Source organism: Heterocephalus glaber, unplaced genomic scaffold (assembly GCF_053883595.1).
Source record: "Heterocephalus glaber isolate CG9 unplaced genomic scaffold, H.glaber_assembly_v1.0 deba00001442, whole genome shotgun sequence".
In the NCBI taxonomy this organism is placed as follows: Eukaryota; Metazoa; Chordata; class Mammalia; order Rodentia; family Bathyergidae; genus Heterocephalus; species Heterocephalus glaber.
In genome coordinates, this window is record NW_028258296.1 from 38,378,623 (window position 1) to 38,403,492 (window position 24,870).

At 35.7% G+C, this 24,870-nt stretch overlaps 1 protein-coding gene and 1 pseudogene across 4 annotated transcripts in view; both read right to left on the reverse strand.

Moving 5' to 3' along the window:
* Window positions 1–24,870, reverse strand: part of Col11a1 (collagen type XI alpha 1 chain) — a 702,155-nt gene that overhangs the window by 254,683 nt on the left and 422,602 nt on the right. The gene's annotated exons all lie outside the window — the stretch shown is intronic.
* LOC147827696 (ubiquitin-associated protein 1 pseudogene) lies at window positions 6,856–23,437 on the reverse strand (annotated as a pseudogene). Its single transcript, XR_015451822.1, has one exon. The product of XR_015451822.1 is annotated as a ubiquitin-associated protein 1 pseudogene (transcript).

Consider the following 24,870-nt stretch of genomic DNA (forward strand, 5'->3'; position numbering starts at 1 on the left):
ACTTTGTCAGTCACTAAGAGAGATATTGAAATAAAGACTATATTTTTTTTTTTGGTACCGGGGATCGAACTCAGGACCTTGCACTTTTGAGGCAGGCGGTAGAACCACTGAGCTAAATCCTAGGCCCAAAAGACTATAATTTTAGAATTGCCTACTTCTCCCTGCAATTATGTAAGATTTTTCTATTGTATTTTGAAGCTCCATTACACGGTGCATACACATATGGAACTCTATGTCCTTTTTATGAATTTACCCCACTTTTTTATGAAATAAACTTAATCCCTGTTAGTCTTCTGATGTTGACATCTACTTAGTCTAGTGTTAATGTAAAATATCTGTTTCTATTATTTCACTTTCAACCTTATTTTTCTTTGTGTAAAATGAGTCTGTTGTAAGGATCTCATACTTCTGCCCCGATTTTTAATGTCATTTGGCAGACTTTTTCACTTGTGTGTTTTGGGAGGTTAAATTTCATATATACATATTTAATTTTAAATCTATCATCCTGATATTTATTTGTTGTTTGTATGTCCTATTTATTACTTTTCTTCTTTTTTTCTTTCTTATGGATTGTATGTTTTATTTTTTATCTCCCTTGTTGATTCTATTTTGGATCATGTCTTGATTTGATAGGTACAACTCTGTTTTATTATTCTAGTATTTTCTTTAGTTTACAGTTTACTTCCTAATTCATCACAGTCCATTTTAAAAGATCCACTTAAACTCTCAATTGTATAATGTATATTCATATTTTTCTTATGGCTTTATGATTTGTTGAAAAATGAGGTATATATGTATGAAATTTAAAACTTTCACATTTACATAAGTTATAACCCCATAATACATTATTTTTAATAAAACATAGTTTTAGTACATAAGAAAAAATCATATGTATGTGTGTGTGTGTGTGTGTGTGTATGTGTGTTTCTAGGTATATAATTCCCAGTTTTATTGGGAGTCTATATCTATATTGATATTTATTTCACCCATATGAATGCCTTCCTTAACATTTCTTGTGAACCTACAACCACTCCCAGCACAGAGGAGGCTTCCAGGTTAACATGCTACAGTTCCCAGTACAGAGGAGGAGGCATTCAGGTCGACATGCTGCAGCTCCTAGTGCAGAGTAGGAGGCTTCCAGGCCAACCTACCACAGCTCCCAACACAGAAGAGGTGAGCTGCATGAGCACCAGCAGCATCACTCTCTCCTACCTCCTCCCCCATCAAAATGAGAAGACATTTAACCAAGACTCAGAAGGAGACTTCCAGATCACCTACCCCAACCCCAAAGGGAATCAAGATGGAACATTCTGATACAACTGGACTCCCTGAACTGACAACAAAATAGGATCTGGAAAAAAAGCAAATAAGAAATAATTTCTCACATAACAGCAGAGATTGTGCCCATAGTGCAAGGCATGATTAATAAATGTAGAGAGGACATAGATTAGAAAACAAGAGGAGCTGGGGAAAATGATGGAATCCCAACAAAGATAACAAATGGAATCCATAAAACAGATGCCAAAAGATTTCCAGGAGATTAAAAACTCCAATGAAAGTGTATGCATCAAAATGACCCAATGTGAGGACAAAATTTCAGATATAGAAGATAAAATTGCAATTAGTGATGAGGAAAAGAAAAATTGCTTTAAAATTGTAAGGGACCATGAGAAATTAATCCACCAGCTGCTAGACCATGCAAAGAAGAATAACATAAGACTGATCAGAGTCAAGGAAGAAACAGGAGAGAGTGTAGATGACAAAAAAAACTGTTCACAGAAGTGATGGCAGAAAACTTTCCAAGCAGGGGAAAAGAATTAGACATACAGATAAGTAAGACATACAGGACTCCAACTAGCCTTGATCAAAAAAAATCTACATATAGACATATAATTGTTAAGATTCCAGAAATCCAAAAGAAGAACAAAGTTCTACAAGCAGTTAGAGAAAAGAAACAAATCACATACAAAGGAAAGCCCATCAGAATCACAGCAGACTGCTCAGTGCAAACACTCAAGGCAAGAAGAGCTTGGAGTGATGTGTTTCAAGCCCTAAAGGAAAACAAACTCCAACCCAGATTGATGTACCCTTCAAGACTATCTTTCAAAATTGATGGAGAAATAAGATACTTTCATGACAAAGAGCACCTTAGGAACTTCATGACTACCAAACTAGCATCCCAAAAATTTTAGTCAAAAGCCAAAGAAAAGACAATGAGGATCACAACCACAGGAAGACCAGCAGAAAGAATCCACTGGGCATGACAAGAAATTAAATGCAAAGGGGGAGAATCCAAGAAAAAAAAATTAGTGACAATGATAAGTCAATTCATATCAGTTCTAACCATCAGTGTTAATGGTATCAACTCACTCATCAAAAGAAATGGACTGGAAGAATGGGTCAAGAAGCAAGATCCAACAATATGCTGATGCAAGAAACATGCTAAATACAAAAAGATACTCATAAACTGAAAGTTAAAGGGTGGAAAACAATACTCCATGTGACAGGAACCCCAAAACAAAGCAGGCGTAGCTCTCCTCTTTGCAGATCAAGTGGATATCAAAGCAACACTGATTAAGAGAGAAAAAGAAGGACATTACATCCTTGTAAAGGGAACAATCCAAGAGGAAGAGGTGACAATCATAAATATCTATGTACCAAACACTACTGTGCCCAATTACATAAGACAAATACTAACAGACATGAAAAATCATGTAAGAACTAATATAATAGTAGTGGGGGACCTCAGTGCCCCACTGTCACAAATAGATAGATGGACTAGACAAAAAACAAGCAAACAAAATACTAGAACTCAATCAAACATTTGAATAAATGAACTTAACAGACGTTTACAGAGTGTTCCACTCCACAAAATCAGAATGCATATTCTTTTCAGCTGTACATGGGTCATTCTGCAAAATAGACCACATACACATATTCACTCATAGAACATATTTAGTTAGTGCAAGGGAATTGAAGGTATCCGCTAGGCATTATCAGACCATACTGTGATGAAGTTGGAGATCAACAGCAAAAGAAACCACAGGAATTTCATAAACACATGGAAATTGAACAACACACTTCTGAATAACCAATGGGTCACAGAGTTAATTAAAGAAAAAATCAGACAGTTCCTTCAATTAAATGACAATGACAATACAACATATCAGAATCTATGGAACATAATGATAGCAATCTTATGAAGGAAATTCATAGCACTGAATACACATATTAGGAAAACAGAGTGAGCCCAATTAAACAACCTGATGCTGACCCTCAAGCTTCTAGAAAAAGAAGAGCAGGACAAACCCAAAGCTCATACAAGGGAAGAAATTATAAAGATCAGAGCAGAAATCAATGCAATGGAGACTAAGAGAACAATACAAAAAAAATCAATGAAGCCAAGCGTTGGTTCTTCAAAAGAATAAACAAAATTGACAAACCCTTAGCCAACCTTATCAGAAAAAGGAAACAAATGGCCAAAACCCATGCAATTAGAAATGTAAAGGATGAAATTACAATGGACTCAGAAGAAATCCAGAAGATCATCAATACCTACTTTGAGAATCTATATGCCAATAAGACGGAAAACACAGAAGAAATGGACAGATTCCTAGATACATATGAACTACCAAATTTGAATGAAGAAGGCCTAAAAATTCCAAACAATACAATATCAGTCAATGGAATTGAAAACTTAATTAAAAACTTACCAAGAAAAGCCTAGGTGTGCATGGTTTCACTGCTGAATTCTAAAGGACATTTAGAGAAGAACTATGGCCACTACCATTTAAACACTTCAATGAAATTGAAAGGGAAGCAATATTCCTGAATTCATCCCTGGAAGCAAGCATCACGATGATCCCCAAAGCAGAGAAAGACTCAACCAAAAAAGAGAACTATAGGCCAATCTCACTAAAGAACATAGAAGCAAAAATCCTTAATAAGATACTGGCAAATAAAATGCAGAAGATCATCAAAAGATCATACATCATGACCAAGTGGTATTTTTTCCAGGGATTCAGGGATGGTTCAACATACTCTAATCAATCAATGTAATACACTATATCAATAGAGCCAAGGACAAAAAACCATGTGATCATAGCAAGAGATGAAGAAAAAGCATTTGACAAGATCCAGCACAAATTTATGATAAAATCCCACAAAGATCGTCTCTACCTCAATCTGATAAAAGCCATCTGTGAAAAACCAACAGCCACTATCATACTAAATGGTCAAAAACTGAAATCCTTCACACTAAAATCAGGAATAGGACAAGGATGGCCACTATCACCACTCATGCTCAACACAGTTTTAGAATCATTAACCACACCAATTAGACAAGAGAAAGAAATAAAAGGAATAAAGATAAGAAATGAAGAAGTCCAATTGTCATTATTTGCAGATGACATGATACTCTATATAGAAGACCCCAAGAACTCCACCAAAAGTCTTCTAGACTTAATAATCAAATTCAGTAGAGTAGCTCGATACAAGGTCAACACACAAAAATCAATAGCTTTCCTCTGCACAAACAACAGACTCACTGAGACAGAATTAGGGAAAACAATTCATTTCACAATACCATCCAAAAAACTGAAATACCTAGGAATCAGCCTAACAAAAGAAATCAAAGACTTCTTCTCTGAAAAATGTAGCACTTTGAAAAGAGAGATTGAAAACAATATCAGAAAATGAAAAGATGTCCCTTGTTCTTGGGTAGGAAGGATCAGCATAGTGAAAATGGCCACATTTCCAAAACTGCTATATAGTTTTGATACAATCCCAATTGGAATCTCAGCAGCATTCTTCATGGACCTTGAGAAAAAAAATCCAAAAAATTCATTTTGAACAAGAAGAGACCCAGAATGCCAAAAGCAATTCTAGGTAACAGACACATGGCAAGTGGCATTATAACCCACAACTTGAAACTATACTACAAAGTTACTGTGATAAAAAACAGCATGGTACTGGCAAAGAAACAGACCTGAGGACCAGTGGACCAGATTAGCAGATGAAGAAACAATCCCAGACACACTCAGCCACCTCATCTTCGACAAAGGAGCCAAACACCCTAATTGGATGAAAGATATCTTCCTTCATAAAAGATGCTGGAAAAATTGGATTTCAACTTGCCACAGACTAAAACTAGACCTGTATTTCTCACTATGAACTAAATTAAAATCTAAATGGATTAAAGATCTAAATATTGAAACAGAAACACTAAACCAGCTGGACGAGAGTTTAGGAAGAACTCTTGAAGACATTGAAGTAGGAAAAGATTTTATGAACAAAACCTCAGTTGCCTGATAACTAGCACAAACAATCAACAAGTGGGATCTCTTCTTATTAAAAATTTTCTGCACAGCAAGAGAAACCACCAACTGTGTGAAGAGACCACCCACAATGTGGGAAAAAATTTTCACCAGTTGTGCTTCAGACAAAGGTCTACTATCTTGAATCTATGAAGAACTTAAAAAAATCAAACCTCCAAAATTCAAAGACCCAATCTAAAAATGGGCATCTGAAATAAACAGACATTTCTCAGACAAAGAAATAGAAGTAGCAAATAAACATATGAAAAAATGTTCAACATCACTGGTCATTAGAGAGATACAAATGGAAACAATGCTGAGATTCCACCTCACTCCAGAAATAATCGCTGCTATCAAGAAATCAATCAATAACAAATGCTGGGGGTTTGGGGGGAAAGAGGAACACTGCTCCACTGCTGGTAGGAGTGTCGACCTTTGCAATCACTGTGGAAATCAGTATGGAGATGCTGCAAAGAATTAGGACTGGAAGTCCCATTTCACCCAGCTATTCCCCTCCTGGGTATCTTCCCCCCAAAATTAAAATATTCATACCACAGTGATATATGTGCACCCATGTTCATAGCAGCACAGTTTGTAATAGCTAAAACTTGGAAGCAGCCCAATTGCCCATCAACTGGTGACTGGATAAAGAAAATGTGTTTCTTTTAAATAAAATGGAGTACTCCTGAGCCATAAAAAACAAGACATTAGAAATATTTTTTTGTTAAATGGCTGCACATTGAGATGATACTCAAGTGAAATAAATAGGAAACACATGTCTAAATACTGAATAGTTTCTCTAGTGTGAGAAACTGAAAGTGTAAATAAGGACTATATGATATAATATATAATGTGAAATAGGAAGAAAAGGGGCAAAGGAGAAAGGGAATTGGGAGGGGTAGGGGAAAGGAAATAAGGGAATGGAATTAATATGAGAAAATGAAAAAATGGAAACAAATTCTTTTTAAATAGGGAGGAATGGAGGGGTTGAAGGAAGGACAGGGGAAAGGGGAAGAAATAAGAACCAAGAGAGATTATGTAAAGGTGCAAATTTTCAATGATGAATGTTACTGCATTGTATACATAAAATGTACCAGTAAAATAAAATTAAAAAAAAACATTTCTTGTATTGTGTGGACTGAGTGTGGTGATCCCGATCTGAGCTTCTGATATTCTGCTGTTCAGTCTTCTCCCTGTGAGTTAAGAAGTGTCACGGTGTGGTTCTGGAATGTCTCTCAAAACCTTGTAAGATGAAAGCATGGTCCCTGGCATGATGCTATGAGGAAGTGGTGGAAACTTTATTCCCCATTAAGTTTATTGGTACATTTTAGGTATAAAATAGTTACATTAATCATTGGGATCTTGTACCTTTACATGATGTGTCTTGGTTCTTATTTTTTCCCCTCCCAATGCCATCCCTTTACCCCCTCCACCCTTCCCTATTTGCAAAGACTTTGTTTCCATTTTTTTCTTTTTCTCATATTTTTTCTTTTCCCTCCTTTCCTTTCCCCTACCCCTCCCACTTCCCCTGCTCCTTTAGACCTTTTCTTCCTATTATATCTTCTTAAAATTACAATATCAAGATCTAGAAGACATTACCACATATTCTACAATTTAAAAGGATATAGAAAGCATATTACAAATATCTTTCTTGACATAAATTTGAAAACATCTTTGAAGTACCTTGGAAGACAAATTAATGAAACTGACTCTGGAGGAAATATAAAATTTGAATAGCACCTATTAAAGAAAGTATATTCCTAGCTTGAAAACCTACCTATATGACAACTACAGGCTCACATACATTTCAACTGATGAATTATGTTGAACATTTAAAGCAGAAAAAAGAAGGAACACTTCTCCCCTCATTTTAGGAAATCAACATTGTGCTAATACTAAAATCAGATAAAGATAATAGAAGAAAAATGTATGAACATAGATAAAAATTTGTTTAACAAAACATACTATTAGAAGTCAGATCTGGCAGTGTATAGAAAGTGGTTTTATCATAGAGATGGCAGTGTTGGTTCAGCGTTAGAAGATCCACCCCCAAAAGTCACCATTTTAACAGAGGAAAGGAGAAAGCCATACGATCCTGTCAGTAAATTCTGCAGCTGTTCATGGTAAAACCTATCAGGAATCTAGAAGTAGAACAGAACCTTCTAAACAGATAAGACATGTACTCCACATTTCCAGCAAAAATGCCTTATATGAATGGAGAAGATACAATGCTTTTTCCCTAAGGTGGTGAACAAGGGCAGATATGTCTAATCTTCATCTGTCCATTAAACTTTGAAACACAGACCCAAACCAAGATAGTCTGCCAATAGAATGATGCAATTACAATAATATTGGCAAAGTAGAAGTAAAATCTTTATATGTACATGAAACGATCATCTACAGAGAAAATACTAAGAAATCTCTCAGAGCCCCTAGAACTTGTACTTGAATTTAGCAGGATTAGAAAACACAAGGCATATATAAAAATTCAGGTCCATGTATACATGCTATAAATGAAGAATTGGATATTGAAATTTAAAAGTTATGTGGGAGTACAAAAGACCTAGAAAAGTAAAAAGAAAGAAAAAAAACTGTTGGAAGACATTTGGTACCTAATTTTAAGACTTCCTCTAAAGCTACAGTAATCAAGGCAGTGTTGGTGTAAGAAAAGACATATAGATCATTAGAATAAAACAGAGAATGTAGAAATAGAACCACATATATATGATCCACTGAGTTTGAAAGGTTATTTAACATTAGCATTTTATAGAATATAAACTCAATTCAAGAGCAGAGGAAAAGATAGTGTTTTCAGCCAATGGCCCTAGAACACCTGGTATCTGTATATAAAAAGCTAACCTCAACCCTTTATTTCCATCATAAAAATAACTTGAAAGGGTCTATGAACCTAAATAGGAAAGACTAAAACTATAAGACTTTAAGAAGAAATTATAAGGGAAAATGTTTATGAATTTAGAGTAGGCAAGAATTTCCTAGGATATAAAAAACATGATATATAAAAGAAAAAATTGATAAATGAGATTCCATCAAAATTTAGAACTTAAATGACATCATTAAGAAAATGAAAAGTAGTCCTTAAACAGACCATATTTATAATGCACATAACCTAAGACCAGAATATATGAAGAACTCTCTCAGCTCATTAATAGACAACCCAATTAAAATAGACACAAGAAGATGACAAATAGCCAGTACAGCACAAGAAAAGGTGTGCAACACACAACAACAGAAAAATGCTAATCAGTATGATAACAAGATTGAATTATGCACTCATTAGGGAGATGAAGTTAAGTTTTAAAAGAATAAATGTCAGCTTAGGTGTGAACCAGTTAGAACTTTCTAATACTGCTAATGTGAATGTAAAATGATAAAACCATCTTGGAAAACAATATAGAAATTTCTTGTATTACTGTTAAGAACCCACAGTTTAAATAGGACACACATATATAAACACCAAATAGTTTCTCTGGTGTGAGAAACTGAAAGTGTAAAAAAGGACTAAAATGTTTAATAGGTAATGTGAAATAGGAAGAAAAGGGGCAAAGGGGAAGGAAGTGGGAGGGGTAGGGGAAAGGAAAGAAGGGAATGGAATTAATATAAGAAAATGGGAAAATAGGAGCAAAGTCTTTGTAAATAGGGAGGAATGGAGGGGTTGAAGGGAGGGCTGGGCAAGGGTGAAAAATAAGAACCAAGAGAGATTATGTAAAGCTGCAAATTTCCAATGATGAATGTCATTACATTGTATACCTAAAATGTACCAATGATTAGAATGAATAATCAATAATGCAAAATAGGAAGAAAAGGTCCAAAGGGGTAGGGGTAGGGGTAGTGGTAGGGGCAGGGGAAAGGAAAGAAGGGAAAGGAAAAATGATGAGAAATGGAAAAAATGGGAAAAAAAGTCTTTGTAAGTAGGGAAGGGTGGAGAGGGTGAAGGGAGGGCTAGGAATGGGGAAAAAATAAGAACCAAGATGCATCATGCAAAGGTACAAGTTCCCAGTGAGAAATGTAAATGTTTTGTATACCTAAAATGTACCAATAAAAGAATTTAAGAAAAAAAAAGAACCCATTGTTCTGTTCTTAAGTTTTTACTTGAGAGGAATGAAAACACATGTTCACAATAGATTTATACTTACAAGTTGAGTATCCCTTATCTGAAATTCTTGGGACCAGAGTGTTTCAGATTTTCATTTGAAATCCAGTTGATCTCCAAAGAGGATAGCTACTCCTGCCTTTTTGGGGGGTTCCAGTCACATGGAGTATTGTTTTGCAGCCTTTAACTTTCAGGCTATGAGTTTCTCTTTGAATGAAATGTGTTTCTTGTATGCAGCATATTGTTGGATCTTGCTTCTTGACCCATTCTGCCAGTCTATTTCTTATGATTGGTGAATTGAGACCATTAGCATTGATGGTTATAATTCATACATATTGACTTATCATTGTCATGACTTTTCTTGTTTGTTAGATTCTCCCCCTTTGCATTTAACTTCTTGTCATGCCTGACAGATTCATTCTGCTGGGCTTCCTGTGCTTGTGATCCTCATTGTCTGTTTCTAGGATATTGTCTAAAATTTTTTGGAGTGCTGGTTCAGTATTCATGAAGTTCCTAATGTGCTCTTTGTCATGAAAGTATCTTATTTCTCCATCAATTTTGAAAGATAATTTTGAAAGGTACATCATTCTGTGTTGGAGCTGTTTTCCTTTAGGGGTGGCAAGTCACTCCAAGCTCTTCTTGCCTTGAGGGTTTGCATTGAGAAGTCTGCTGTAATTCTGATGGGCTTTCCTTTGTATGTGATTTGTTTCTTTTCTCTAACTGCTTTTAGAACTTTGTTCTTCTGTTGGGTTTCTGGAATCTTAACAATTATATGCCTATGTGTAGATTTTTTTTTGATCAAGGCTAGTTGGAATCCTATATGCCTCATTTATCTGTATGTCAAGTTCTTTTCCCCTGCTTCAAAAGTTTTCTGCCATCACTTCTTTGAATAGTTTTTTTTTTATGTCATCTGCACTCTCTCCTGTTTCTTCATTGACTCCAATCAGTCTTGTGTTATTCTTCTTTGCCTTGTCTAGCAGCTGTTGGATTGATTTCTCATGGTCCCTTACAATTTGAACTCAATTTTTCTTTTCCTGGTGACTCATTGTAATCTTATCTTCTATATCTGAAATTCTGTCCTCACATTGGCTCATTCTTCTGTGTAAACTTTCAATGGAGTTTTTAATCTCCTGGAAATCTGTATCTGTTTTATGGATTCCATTTGTTTCCTATGTTGGGATTCCATCATGTTCCTGAGCTCCTCTCTAGATTTATTAATCATGTCTAGTACTATGGGTACAATCTCTGTTGTTATCTGAGAAAATATTTCTGATTTCATTTTTTCCAGATCCTCTTTTGTTGCCAGTTCAGGGAGTCCAGGTGGTTGAGTATCAGAGTGTTCCATCTTGTTTCCCTTTGGGGGTGCTGGAGGTGATCTGGAAGTCTGGTTTTGTGACTTGTTTATGTGTCTTCTCATTTCAACAGTGGGTGGGGGGTTGCTTCTGGCACCTGTGCAGCTCATCTACTCTGTGCTTGCTGGGGTCAGTGGTGGAAACTTTAAGAGGTGGGTCTAAAAGAGATTTTAGATCATTGGGAATGTACCCTGCAAGAGCATCATGAGACACTTGTCTCTTCCTCTCTCTTAATTCCAAGCCATGAGACTTTGATCTGTCACATACTGCCTCCATGATGTGCTATGGTGTGGTAGGCCTAAAAGCAATGGGGCCAATTAATAATGATCAAAACTTCCAACATAGTAAACCAAAGTAAACCTTTTAATTTATAAATTGATTATTTCAAGTACAGTATTTATTATAGTAACTAAAGGCTGCCTAATTCAAGGAAAGTACTATGACATCCTTCTCAATGATAGAGTATAGGTAACATGAGGGAAGTCATTTCCATTATTATGTTTCATTTTATGACAAAGCTGATGAGATGTTAGTCCTGTGATTATGTTATGTTATATAAGACCTCACTTTTTCCAAGATTCTCACTCTTGCTCTCCTCCTGGCCTTAAGGGAGCATGGTATCATGATGTGAGCCACTTGTAAAGAAGCTGATATGGCATTCTCCAGGAGCTAAGAGTGGCCTCTAACCATGCTAGCAAGACCAGAAATTTCCAGTCCTGGAAAACAAAGAAAATGAATTCTACCAAAAATCAAAATAGTGTTCTTTATTTGACCCTAAAGAGAATGCAACCCAGCTGACAATTTATAGTTGGATGTTATCCTGAAGTGGAAAATACAGCAGCCTATAAAATAATAAAAAGTATATTGTTTTAATCTGTTAAATTTGTGGTGATTTGTTATACAGAAATAGAAAATTAATAAATTGTTTAAGAGCCAACATATTTCAGGTTTTTTTGTTTGAACATACCTTTATCAGTACTTTAAGTATTTTGGTACAAGTTCATCCAACTTGCAATGCTTATTACAAAATATCTATTAGCAACATTATATATGTTTCTCTGTATATAATTTTTATCCATAAGAGCTTTTAAGACTTACTCTTTATTACTACTTTGAGGTAATTTCATTATCATAGGCATTGGTTTGGCTTTTTACTTCTTTTTTCTGTTTTTTGTGTGTACTTGTAGAACATGGAATTTTCTAACTCCAGTATTACTTGAATATGAAAAAAGTTGAACTATTACATGTTCAGATTTTTTGTAACCCCTTAATCATCTACTGCAGAAATTGTAATCACATATATATTATGCTGTTTGAAACTGACCTATATCTGATTAATGGTGTGCTTATTTTTGTTTTGTTTTTTTTTATTTTAAGCTCTGTGTTTCATTTTGGAGATTCTTTATTTCTATTACTTCCAAGTTCATTGATTATTTCTGTGACAATGCACAATCTAGCCATGAATTCTACTTGGTAGATTTTTAAATAAACTTCTTTAATTTAGTAAAACTTTGGATTTATGGGAAAAATTGTAAAAATAGTACAGCATGTTCTCATTTATAACACACCAATATTTCTCTCTTGTTGATATTTGCATTAGTTTGGAACACTTGTCATAAATCATAAATCAGTATTTATGTGTGCTTGCTTTGGCAGCACATATACTAAATCAGTATTTATGTATTATTACTACATAAAATTCAGACTTAATTAATTTTTTCCCTTTAGATTTTTATTAGTTCTCTCTGAAGAATCAAAATAGTTAGCAAATTATTTTAGATTCATGAAGACTCTATATCCTTTGTACTTAGATCTTTATTGATATACAACATAATACAAAACAAACCAAAGAGACTGATTTCTATGCCTAGATGTGTTACTTGTGTAATCCTAAAGAAGGGCTGGAAGAGATTTTTCACAGAGAACCATGGGGGTGTTAGTGCTTGGTGATTTAAGTCGTTGCCTGTTTTGTCACCCATTCAATTGTGCTGAGAAGGGGCCAGTGACTACTCACATTGGCAATGGTTTTCTAAACCAGGAGCTCCAAAGCCCCGGGCAGCAGAGGATTGTGGTTCAAACCACACTGCAAGAAATAGTCTGGACAAGAAAGTATGGTGTGACTGCCTAGCAGAAGAGGAAATCTCAGCCCCATGGAAAAAGTGCATTCTCTGTACCTCACAGACATTACAGAACCAGTGTAACACTAAGACTTTGTTAAGAGGTGAGAAAATGAACAAGACCCTGGAAGAACCTTTCACTTCTACTTAGATTAAAGTTAAGTGCAGATAGAAGGGGAAGCTTCTAGCCTCAAAGCAGCACTGAGTCTGACAGTCCCCTTTTCTCCCCATTCTTCTTGGCAGCCAAGCTAGGTTCTGGCTGAGGATGCAGAGACCCAAGAAAGACACAGGTAGTCTATCTGGAGGGCCAAGGTGGGCAAGGCACTTGTTAAAATACAAATAAATTTAATATGGAAGGAGCTAGGATGGATCTGGGGCATTAATATATCCAAATCTTCCCTACTTTCTCTCCAGCTCAAGACTTAGGCTCATAGAGATGGGCAAGCACATTCTCCACACCTGACCTTCTAATACCCAAAAGAAAATTAGGAAGTATGTCCCTTCTCTTCCCCACAGGTAGACTCTGCAGGGCCTCCTGGGGTGGGGGTGGGGGTTGTTCTGTGGCAGGGCCCAGGAAAGGTCTGTTCTCAGCTGGCTCTAGCCTGAGCCATGAGGTCTTCCAATGCATTGCCCTGCTCATTGTTGTGTAATAGCAAAGCTTCCTTAATGTCCTTCAGTTCAAAGCCCATTTCTTTAAGTTTGCTCATTAACTGAAGAAATTCCATCATCTTTTCTTCTGAACACTGGTGTATTTCCAGAGCCTCTTCCACTAAAAAGGGGTTGAGGCCCTTCTCACAAAGCTTAACATGTGCAAAAAGATAGTCAAGAATCTGCTCAATATTCTATCCTTTCTTCTTCATGGCTCTCAGGACACACTCGTATGAATAGCCCATGTTGACAACTGTCTCTACGCACTGCCCCTCACTGGGAGACAGTGTTTGTAGTTCAAGATAGGCCTGAGGGCAGGTGTGTTGGGCACTTGTGACACTGAGAAATTTGGAAGGGTGACTGCGGGACCTGCATTTGAAGGTGATGATTCTTCTGTGCACAGAGACAAAACAGACAGGGAAGGCATGTGTGATGTTGTCAGAGTTGGCACCTCTGTGCCACTATCCAAGTTCAAAGATGAAAGCCCAAGAGTGTGGTTCCCATTGATCTCACTGGCACTGCTTTGGGTAGAAGGCTCTAGAGAATTTCAGAATGCACCACTGCAGAGGCAGGATGTGCTGTGGAATGTGCTCGCCAGCTTGACTGTCTTCTGACTGGTGTCATCAGAGTCAAGTTTGGGAAAGGACAGAGATTTGACATTGCTTACTATAGGGATACGAGGAAGGGACACTTTAAAAGACAGTGACATCTTTTCATAGTTGCCTAACTGAGGTAAAGTTATAAAGCCATTGGGTTTCTGAAGAGGGTTGAAATCCAGGGTTGCCCACTCCAAGGATGCCAAGACCTCCTCATCCTGTAACACAGACCTAGAGCTGCCTCTGGGCAAGTTATTGTCCAATAACTGAGCCATAATGGGTCTAGCAGTTCCTACCAGAATGTTTCTCAGCTCCTCCTTCTCATCAATAGTTTTTAATTCCAGATTATTGAATGGGTCTTCTTCACATTCAAAGTCAGTGGGATTGAAATCGGCCTTTGTGTGGGGTGGGCTGAGAACTTTCTGTTTTGTGGAACTACTGCTGACCTAAGTCAGAGTGAGGCTGTTGTGCTGTAAGCTGGCAAGGATAGGGTTAATAGGAGGTGGCATAATGGCTGTAGTATGAGCCTTGGAGAAGCTCATTTTGCTATCATCCTCTGGGCCACTCTTAGAATTCACTTTAGCTTCTGCTTCCTCAGCCTTGCACTCTGCTTCCTGCTGGGCTTCTTGGAATTTCTTAACATCTTCAGCCCATTCAATGGTTTTCTTTTCCAAGGAGAAGTCATACTGTACTCCTCTGACAACCTGCAAATAATCAGGCAAAGAGAAGCCAGTAGATAAACCAACTTTAGCTGGTGTTTTGAATTTGTCTCCTATCTTAAATGGGTCATCATCAAGGTCACTGAAAGGCCCATGAAAATCTGCACCCAACTGTTTAGAAACCATTTAGAACCTGAATGCCTCTGCCATCCCAAAAGCTGGAAGCTGCTGGCAAAGGCTGGTCTCCTAGGCTCAGTCCTCCCTGAGCTCCCGATGCCCCTAGGGAAAGCAAGCAACACCACTCCTTACTCTGCCCACCCCGGGCCAGGCAATCACGGTAGCCACGGGCAATAAGGCAGCCACCAAGTTGAAGTCCTACTCTAATATTTTGTTTTTACCTAATGTTCATTTTTGGTTCCAGGATCTTTCCTAAGATAGCTCCTTGCACTTAGTCTTGATACTCATTAATTTCCTCCAGATTGTGACAGTTTTTTATCTTTTCTTGATATTGTTGATCTTTAGGATTTTGAAAAGTAACTGGTCATATTTTTTGTAGAAGGTCACTCGACTTTTTTTTTAATGTACAATTGTACAAAGATTATGTAATTAGGGAAGGAAAGCATGGAGATAAAGTATAGTTCTTAATAATTTATGTCAAGATTATGTTATCAATGTGCCTTATACTATTGATGTGAACCTTTATTATGGCCGATACAGTGTTTTCCAGTTTCTCCACTTTAAAGCCATTCCTCTGTTCTTTTCTATATTGTACTTTTTGGAAGTGAGTCACCATGTGTAGTTATACTTAAAGACAAGGAGTATGTTGATCATTCTGAGAAAGGAATGCTTATATAAATTGCGTCAATTAATCTGCAGAGCAGAATTGTCTATTCTGTAATATTTATTGAAATTCAATTATTTATTTATACTATTACAGTTCATGGATATTTATTTCGTATTTTGAGTTATAAGTCAGTGTTACCTTTATTTTGTGGCTGCAATTTTCCAGCTTTGGCCATTTGAAAATCTTTTTGTTGGCTCCTGTTTGTTTTTGACAAAGCCCCACCATTAATTTTTTTGAGTGCTTCCCTATTTTCTTGCACTACAAAATGCTCAAAACTCTTCTTGTATACTTTCTAGCTCTAGAATCAGTCATTTCTGCAATAATCTTTGGTTTCTTTTAATAGAGAACAAGTGTTAAAACCCACAGCAATGTGTTTAATGTGCTCATGTATAATAAAGTCTGATTCAAATTTTGATGCTTCCTACTGACAGTTTAAGCAAAGCACCCCTCCTTCTTTCCCTTTTGTCCCACATCTGGGACATTTAGAAAGCTCCCACATAAGAAAGAAACTCTTAGAAGGGTCAAACCATCTATCCCTTCCATGTGCAGCTGGGATCAATCACCCAGCACCCGCCCCAGTCACAATAAAAGCAAAACCTCTTTGTAGACTCAATTTTTTCTGACCTGCTTGAGAATCTGCCTTTCTGTCCCTAGAAAACTGCTTTATGAGACTAATAAACATTTTTTTTATATCTTCTTGGAGCATGATTGGAAGCATCAGTCTCAACAAACATCCAAATCAAGTTTTGTATAAAGAATTGCTTCTATTGCTGAAAGGGGCAACCACAAGACATTATTGCTACTAAAGTGTTATTTATCCTAGGCTGCTTTACTGAAAAAAAGCAAAGAAATATATGTGCATATGCTAAGCTGTGTATATGCACATGTCTGTAGAATTACAAAAATATGTACATCCATTTGTTTACATTAAGTCAAATATGAATTCAAATTGATGTCTTCCAATGCCAAATCAATAATACATGTAGCATTTTAGTCTACATATCCTTTCTTGTCCTTAACCTCTTACACCAATAGGGAGAAATCTAGCTCTCACATTCACCAGACATTTGCTGATTTTTTGTTTCCAGTACACATGTGTAGTGGTTTCAGAATTTTTAACCTCCACCTTATATATTAAATTTGTCACATTTTGCATTCTAACCTGGAATTCCTCCAGTCTCACAAAAGTCTTACAGTACTACAGTGTCATACAAAATAATTTTATCATTCTAAACTATTTCACATTTTATCTAACCAAAGCTCCCTTATGTCTAATTCCTTAACAACTGATCTGTTTAGCATCTCTGTAGTTTTTGGAATTTCAGAATATCAAAATTCTAAAAGGCCGATTGAGTATCTTTTCAGTATGCATCTTTTTAGACTAACTTCTTTCCTTTTCCAATACATATTTAAGAATCTTCTTTCTGTGTGATTTCATAGATTATTCTTTTTTTATAGATAATTCTTTTAAACATAAGGCTATATTTAGCTTTGAAAGAAATTGCCAAACTCTCTTTAAAAGTGCATATATCAGTTTTCATTTTTACCAACAAGAAATAAGAGTTTCTGCTGCTCCATATTGTTGTCATCAATAGTATCAAGTTTTATTTTATGTTAGTCTTTCTAATATGTATGTAATAGTATGCCATTATTGTTTTAACCTGGATTTATTTCTCTAATGACAAATAAGGTTGACAGTATTTTAATTTCCATCTGATTATTTACTAGTTTCCATCTGTATGTCTTCTGTTGTGAGATATCTGTACAGATCTTTTGTCCATGGTGTAATTTTTGCTTACTATTGAGTTTAACAATTCCTTGTATGTTTTGGATTCAAGTCTTTTCCAAATGCTTTTGCAAATGTTTCTCAGTCTGTCCCATATTCCTTTCCATATCAGTGTATCCCATAGATTGGAAGTTTTCAATTTTAATAAAGTCTAAATTAGCAATTTTTTTCTACCATGGGTCATCTTTTTGATACTATATCTAAAATTTATTTTTAAGGTTTTTTCTAGAAGTGAATGATATTGTATTTTGTATTTAGGTCTCTGATATACTTTGAGTTAATTTTTGTGTAACATCTAAGTTCTGTTCTAAGTCTATATTTTGCATGTGGATGAAGAAATTTTTCAGAATTTGTGGGAAAAAAAGCTGTCTTTTTTCCAGTGAATGACCTTAGAACTTTGTCAAAATCACCTGACTGTTGTGTCCTATTTCTGGACTGTCAGTTCAGTACCACTGAGTTATATATGTTATTTTATCAACACCATATATTCTTGATTACTATCATTTTATGTCATGAAAATTGGTAATATAGGTTCTCAAACTTTGTTCTTATTCAGCAGGTTGCCAATATCTACAAAATAGCTTAATTAATTTTATTGAAGTCATGTCAAACCAATAGATCAAGCTGGGAAGAATTGGATAAAAATATTAATTACTTAACTAAGAGAATTTATTTCTTTCACTGTTTATTCTCCTTCATTTTTGAAAGAAGCCACTGTATAAAATATTCTAGGTTGGTGGGTTGTTTTTCTTTGTTTTTGATATTATAAAAATTTATTTTTCATTATTCTGTTTGCACAGTTTCTCACAAGTGTCTTTTATAATTCCCATCCTTAGTCCTCTTGAGGTAAGGCACTCCACTCTCCCGTCTTCCTAAAGACTTTCTTTGTTCTATATTTCCTGCAATTTGAATACTGTATAAGTTATTAGGCTTGAAAAACTACCGTCAACATTGGCTTAAAATGATAACTTTATTCTTATAATTCTAAGAGCCTAAATACTAAAAATCAAAGTGTCAACAGGGTTTCTCTCTCTTTGAGGCTCAACACAACACTTCTTTGCTTCCTCCAGCATCTGGTAATTTCTGGCAACCATTGGTCTTCTTCAGTTCACAGCTTCAGCACTTTAATCTTCACCTCTGTCATCATATGAAATTCTCCCAGTGTGTGTTTTTTGTATTCCTGTCATAGTCTTTCCTCTGTGTGGTGCATGTGTGCACACAACCAAATTTCCCTCCTTTTATAAGATAACACTATTTATTTGGTTGTGGCTTACCCTAATCTAAAAGGACTTCCTTTGGTCTTTTTCTAAATTAGACCACACACAAACATCTACTGGTGGTTAGGAACCAAACATAATTTTTGGAGGCATAAATTAGTTCACAACAAATAGGATATGTTTTAGTACGGGATTTTTAAAATATGTAATTCCATTGGTATTCTTTGAGGTTCTTTGATCACATAAAAATCTATCATTAATTTTGGAAGGTTCCTGCTCATTATTTTTTGAAATATTCCTGAAAATCCTCCCTTCAATTTTTCTAGTGTCATTCAAATTAAGTGTACATTACAACTTTTTATATATTTGACAGTTCTTGGATGCTGAGCAATTTTTTGTTTTGTTTTACTTTTTGTTTTCATTTCTGTTTTTCATTCTTTTTGGTGGGAATTTCAATTTGGAAAGTTTCTGTTACCTTTTTTGTTCAAATCCATTGATTTTTTTTCTACACTATGTCTAGTCTCCTGAGGAGCCTATCAAAGGTGCTCTTCAGTTTTGTTATTGTTTTTATTTCTACCATTTCCCTGTCATTTTTCTTAAAGTTTCTTTCTCTCTAATTACATTGCCCATCTATTCTTGCATGTTTTCTACATTTTAACAGAGCCCTGTGTTGCTTAATTTTAGGTGTTAATTTGGCTGGAGATTAAAGAATACCTAGAGTGCTGGCAAAGCACTATTTCTGGATGTATCTGTGAGGATGTTTCCAATGAGATTGGCATGTGAGTTGGTAGAATTAGTGAAGCATATTCACCCTCAATATATGTAGGTACCATCCAATATGCAGGCCAGTTAAAACATAAAGGCAAAAGGGCAGAAAAAAGGCAAAATTTCTTCTCTTTCCTTCTCTCTCTCTCTCTCTCTGCCCCTTCCTTCCCCTCCCTCTCCGTTTCCTCCCTTCCTTTCTCCCTCTCATTCTCAATCTCTCTCTCTATCCCTCTCTCTTTATCAGAGCAACTGCCTTCTTCATTTGCTTGAGGAATCAGAATTCTCCAGAATTCCTCTGGAATCTAAGGCTTTTGCCCTGAGACTAAGTTACACAATTATCTTTCCTGGTTCTAAGGGTTTGGAACTCAAACTGAGCCATGCTGCTTGAATCCCATGATCTCCAGGTTATAGATGTCCTATCATAGAACAGCTCAGCCTCCATAACTACATATGCCAATTTCCCTAATGAATCTTCTCCATATACCCCTATCCATGGCTATGTTTATATCTATATCTATAATTTACAAGACTTCTGTATAAGACAATGTCCTTCCAGGGACACCAGGATACCTTTCTTAAATCCTCACTGTGAGAAATTGTTTGAGTTTCTTTAGGGAAGGCCCCAAAGCATTATTTGGACTCCTTAAGACTATGACAAAAGAAAGCTTCTCACTTTCAAATTTTGCATCTTTACCCCCCAATCATATGGAAAAACTATCACTTATGTATTCTTACAAGCTTATAGTTCCAGTGGTTCTACTTCGAGTAAGGAGATATCAGTTTATGTATTTCTCTGGGTGTGCCTATCTTTTCACATTTTGCATAAATTTGCTCTCTAACTTCAGTTGGGCCAAGAAAAGTCTTTAGTTTTCAGTTGGTCCAGTGATTTATTGTTGTAAATGGAGGAATGGCAATGTCTAAGTATTTTGTGTGTTAGAGCTGAAACTAGAGATGTAGCTGAAACTAGATGCAGACATTCTAGTTTTGTACCCTAAAGTTTGGCCTGGTCTTTTTAACGTATTTCATATCTCTAGCCAGTTTTACAATACTTCAAATACAGTTTCTAGTAATTGATCTTGTATGCCAGTATTAGCATTTTTATCAGCTTTGAGCTTGTGTATTTCTTTCTCATAATTCACACATTTTGTGCTTTTTTTGCATGCCTGATAAGATTCAGTTAGATGCAAGATAATTTCATATTGGTGGGTATGGGATTTTTTATGTAAGTGTATATATGTGTATATATACATATATGTGCATATATATTCTTGAGCTATGATTTTTGATGATCATTTTGAAATTTTTTGATCATTTTGGATCTTTTGTTTAAAATTTATTAGACAGTTTGAAATGTGAATTTAATGTAGGGCAAATTACTCCTGTACAAAAGAAGTGATGAAATATTCAGGTTTGCCTGGGATTTTTCTGGTTTTATTATTAAACATCTCATGTTCCAGAAATCCTTTCATTCACAACCCAAGATTGGTTGGTCTGTACCACTGCTGAAATGAAGCATTCTTTGATGCTCTACTTAGTGTTTGGTCTGATGCCTGGCACTGAAAAAAAAAAATTAAAAAGCTCCTTTGACATAGGTTTCCACTTTGGATAATAGGAACAGATACTCTTGGAATCTCTCTCATCTCCAGTATTTTCTTCTGTGAACAGAAGTGTCACTTTCTCTGGGACTCTCAGATTTTTCTCCTTAATTTAGCAGAACTTTCATGCTTCTATCTGGTTTTCCCTTTCCATGGAACTGTTTGGAAGTGCTTTCAAAACAGTTATAAGGCAAAAGTAACCTGAACCTCATTTGTTTTCTATATTTCAGGGTTCACTATACTTTGTTTTCTAATGGCCTTGATAACTTTTGGTTTATTTATTATCTATTATTTGATTGTTTCAGGCTGGAAAGTAAGCTGATTTCGTGTTGCTCTATCTTGATGGGAAGCAGGAATCATTGTATTGGTTTCTAATATGATCTTGCTCACATTGGCGTTCACCATCAAACATGCTAAGAGAGTCTCTTCAAAGGATTTTGAATGTTTTTACCACAAAGAAATAAGAATGTGTGAGCATATAAATATATTTACACTGATTTGAACATTAAAAATGTATATCTATCAAAATATTACATAGTATCCCACATATAAGTACAAATTGTATATGCCAATTGAAATAAAGAAGAATAAATAATTTCAAATCCATATCAAATGAAAATGTTTCTCTTTGTACTCATTCCATCACTTAGATTTTATCAACTTTCAAACTATCACTGAAAGATATCAGTATGGTTTAGGACTAAATTTAGGCAAAGAAATAAGCTAGAATACAGAATTTAATGAAGCCTGCACCTTGACATCAGGTCAATGCATAAACCCTTAACTATTTCTACTCAAAGATATAAAAGTGTAAACTTCTTTTAAAATTTTTCAGAAGAGAGCTCAAGTATGCTCTGGCTGCCTAGAGATGCCTAAGAATTTGTTTCTTTAGGATTCATTTTTTTAATGTTTAGCTAACAACATACTAAGATGTCGATATGGCTGTAGGTTGGGTGCAGCTTGCACCATCAACAGACCTTGACATCATCCATATGATGCTGCTGGTTTTGGAGCCATGGAGGTTATAAGAATTATGAGCTCATGGAAATTTCCACAAACATTTCAAAGGGAAGGCTGAGAAGCTAGGAAATATGTGGCAGCATTAGGCTCCCTGCAAACAACCCTGAGGGTGAGGCATGTGGATGTGAGTTATGCCAGATCAGCAATGGAGACTCCGGGAAGTTAGATATGCCAATATAGAGAGTCTGCCAAGGGAAATTAAAAGCAGTGAGCAGAATCAACCCAAGAGAGTGGCCCAGATAGGCTGCAGTCAGCAAGGTCCTAGGGACAGGGATGCTTGAGCCTTTTGGCACTCACATCATGCTACTACATACCCTAGATGCTGCACATGTGTCTATAAGATTTAATGTTTGCCCTGATGGGTTTTTATCTTGCTTTTCTCCAATATTTGCTTTCTTGGCCTCTGTTTCTCTATTGTGATTGGAAATATGTGCCCTGGATATTGGTCACCTTTCCAGGAGAAGTTTAATTTGGTTCACAGTTTCAGAAGTTTCAGTCCATGGTTGGCTGACTGTAAGGTAGAAACATGGTAGAATGATGTGGGATGTGGTGGAGCAAAGCTGCTTACTTCATAGTGGATAAGAAGCAGCTCCAGCAAGAATTATACCCTCCAAAGACACAGTTCCAGTGATCCACCCCTTCCAAGTGTGGTCCAATTTTTACTAGTACATTCAGATATTAATCTATTGATGAGATAGCAACTCTATGATCCATTCTCCTCTCTACCAGTCTCTTAATCCAGTCACATTGATAAAATTAACTGGCACATTTTGTCCAATTGTATCTTGAAAATGTGACTTTTAAGAAATATTTTTACAGGGGTTTATAGTTAAAGTTGCCTTGTGTATCAAAGGAGATTTTGGAACTAGACTTTACAGCAAAGCTGGATCTATTAAGACATTGTGGATTATTAGAGATAGACTACATGTGTTTTATATTGCTAGACTGCTGTGAATATTTGGATTCAGGGACAGGTTGCAATGGGTCAGATATAGAATGCCTGCCAAAACCTTGTGTGCTGAAGGCTTGATCCCCTGCCTGTGGCACTACTAGGAGTGGTAGGAATTTTAAGATGGGTTCCCATGTAAGACACATCCCTGATGGCATCATCTTGATATTGGGATTCCTAGCCCCCTTAACCCCCCTCTGGAAATAGGAGTTACCTAAGCAAAAAGAGTAAGGAAAATAATTTCATTGATTTGTTTATTGGTTTTCTTTTTTTGAGACAGGGTCTCACTATTTATTTTAGGCTGATCTTGAATTCTCTATGTAGCCCTGGATGGCCATGAACCCTCCCCCCCCATCCTCTTGCCTTCAAGTGCTGGGATTGGGATTATAGACATATACCACCGCACCAGCTAGGAAAATAATTCTTGATGACAGAGCAAAACATAGCTGGAGGGAGTAAAAAAAAAAAAAAAAAAAAAAAAATATATATATATATATATATATATATATATATATATACACACACACACACATACATATGAATGACAGGAAAAAGACTGGCATATCTCAACTGAGAGAGAAAAATATATGGATGCAATAAGGCTTTGGTGATATTTGGAGAATGAACTAAGTCAAAACCTCTTGGTCAAGTTAAATTAGAGCAATGGAAAAACAATAATGCAGAGTGGGAAATTATATTTGCATTTAAAAAACTCTTCCATGCTTGTAATGTGGAGAACAGATTGTTAGTAGCCCAGACCAGGAGCTGGAGACCATTTATAGAATACTTGGAGTTTCCTTGTTGGGGATACTGGGAGCATGAAGATGGGTAGTGGTAACAAAGAAAAGAAATTATGACATGTAAGAGATGTTTAGAAGGCAAAATTGACACATCTTTAGCATTTATAAGTTAGTGAGGCTGCTGTTAGAAGGGTGATACATATAATTTAACCTCTATGAAGTAAATCTTCGTGGGTGAAATGATTTCTGAGAAAGGGAAGGAGCAGGAAATTTTCAGTCAGGAATGTAGAACAAATATGAAGTGTATTCAAGACCATATTCATATGTAATAAAGGAGACATATTAAAAAACATGGAAAGAGAGAGATGGAATGATGAAGGAAGGAGATTTTGTGATTTTTTTAAAGACATGACTTTTGAGCATTTAAAGATTTTTGAGACGACTTTGAGACTTGTGACTTTTGAGAATTTTGTGACTTTAAAAGACTTGTGACTTTTTACAAGGACATTAAAAAGCAGGAGATTTAAATTCAAAGAACTCATAATCACATCTTTTCTGCTATCACATTCTGGCTTTGAAATCTCGGACAGGTTATCTAACATCTAGACCTTAACTGAAAGGAATTGTTAGGCAGAGACTCAGAACACAGCTTGAGTCTGGGTCAATGAGTTTGGCTTCAAAGCCTTTGTCCCCAAATTAGTAGTAGGTAGAATATTATATAGAACATTATTAAGAAGAAGATATATAAACCTTCTTGGACTTAGTTGCCTCCTCTATAAATGAATAAAATAACGCTACTTCCTAGAGTTATAAGAATTGGGAGAGCTAATATATAAAAATGTTTTATGAAAAAATAAAGCAAGATTTCATAATAAAATAATTGTTAATACACTATGTATCACTACTTTCAAAGTAGTTAGAGTATAAGCATAAACCAAAAAGATTGTTACAAAAAGGAATAAATAATAACAGAAGACTTTCAGTGATTTAATGTAAGCAAGTAGTATACATACACAAATTACCACAGTCATAGAACACTTTTAAAAATTGTTGTGTATGTAAGTCTCAATAAACACTATTAGCCATTCTTGATTTCCTTGCTGATAAAAATAGATATAGTATATCTACTACAGTAGCAGTTAGACTTTTTAAAAAA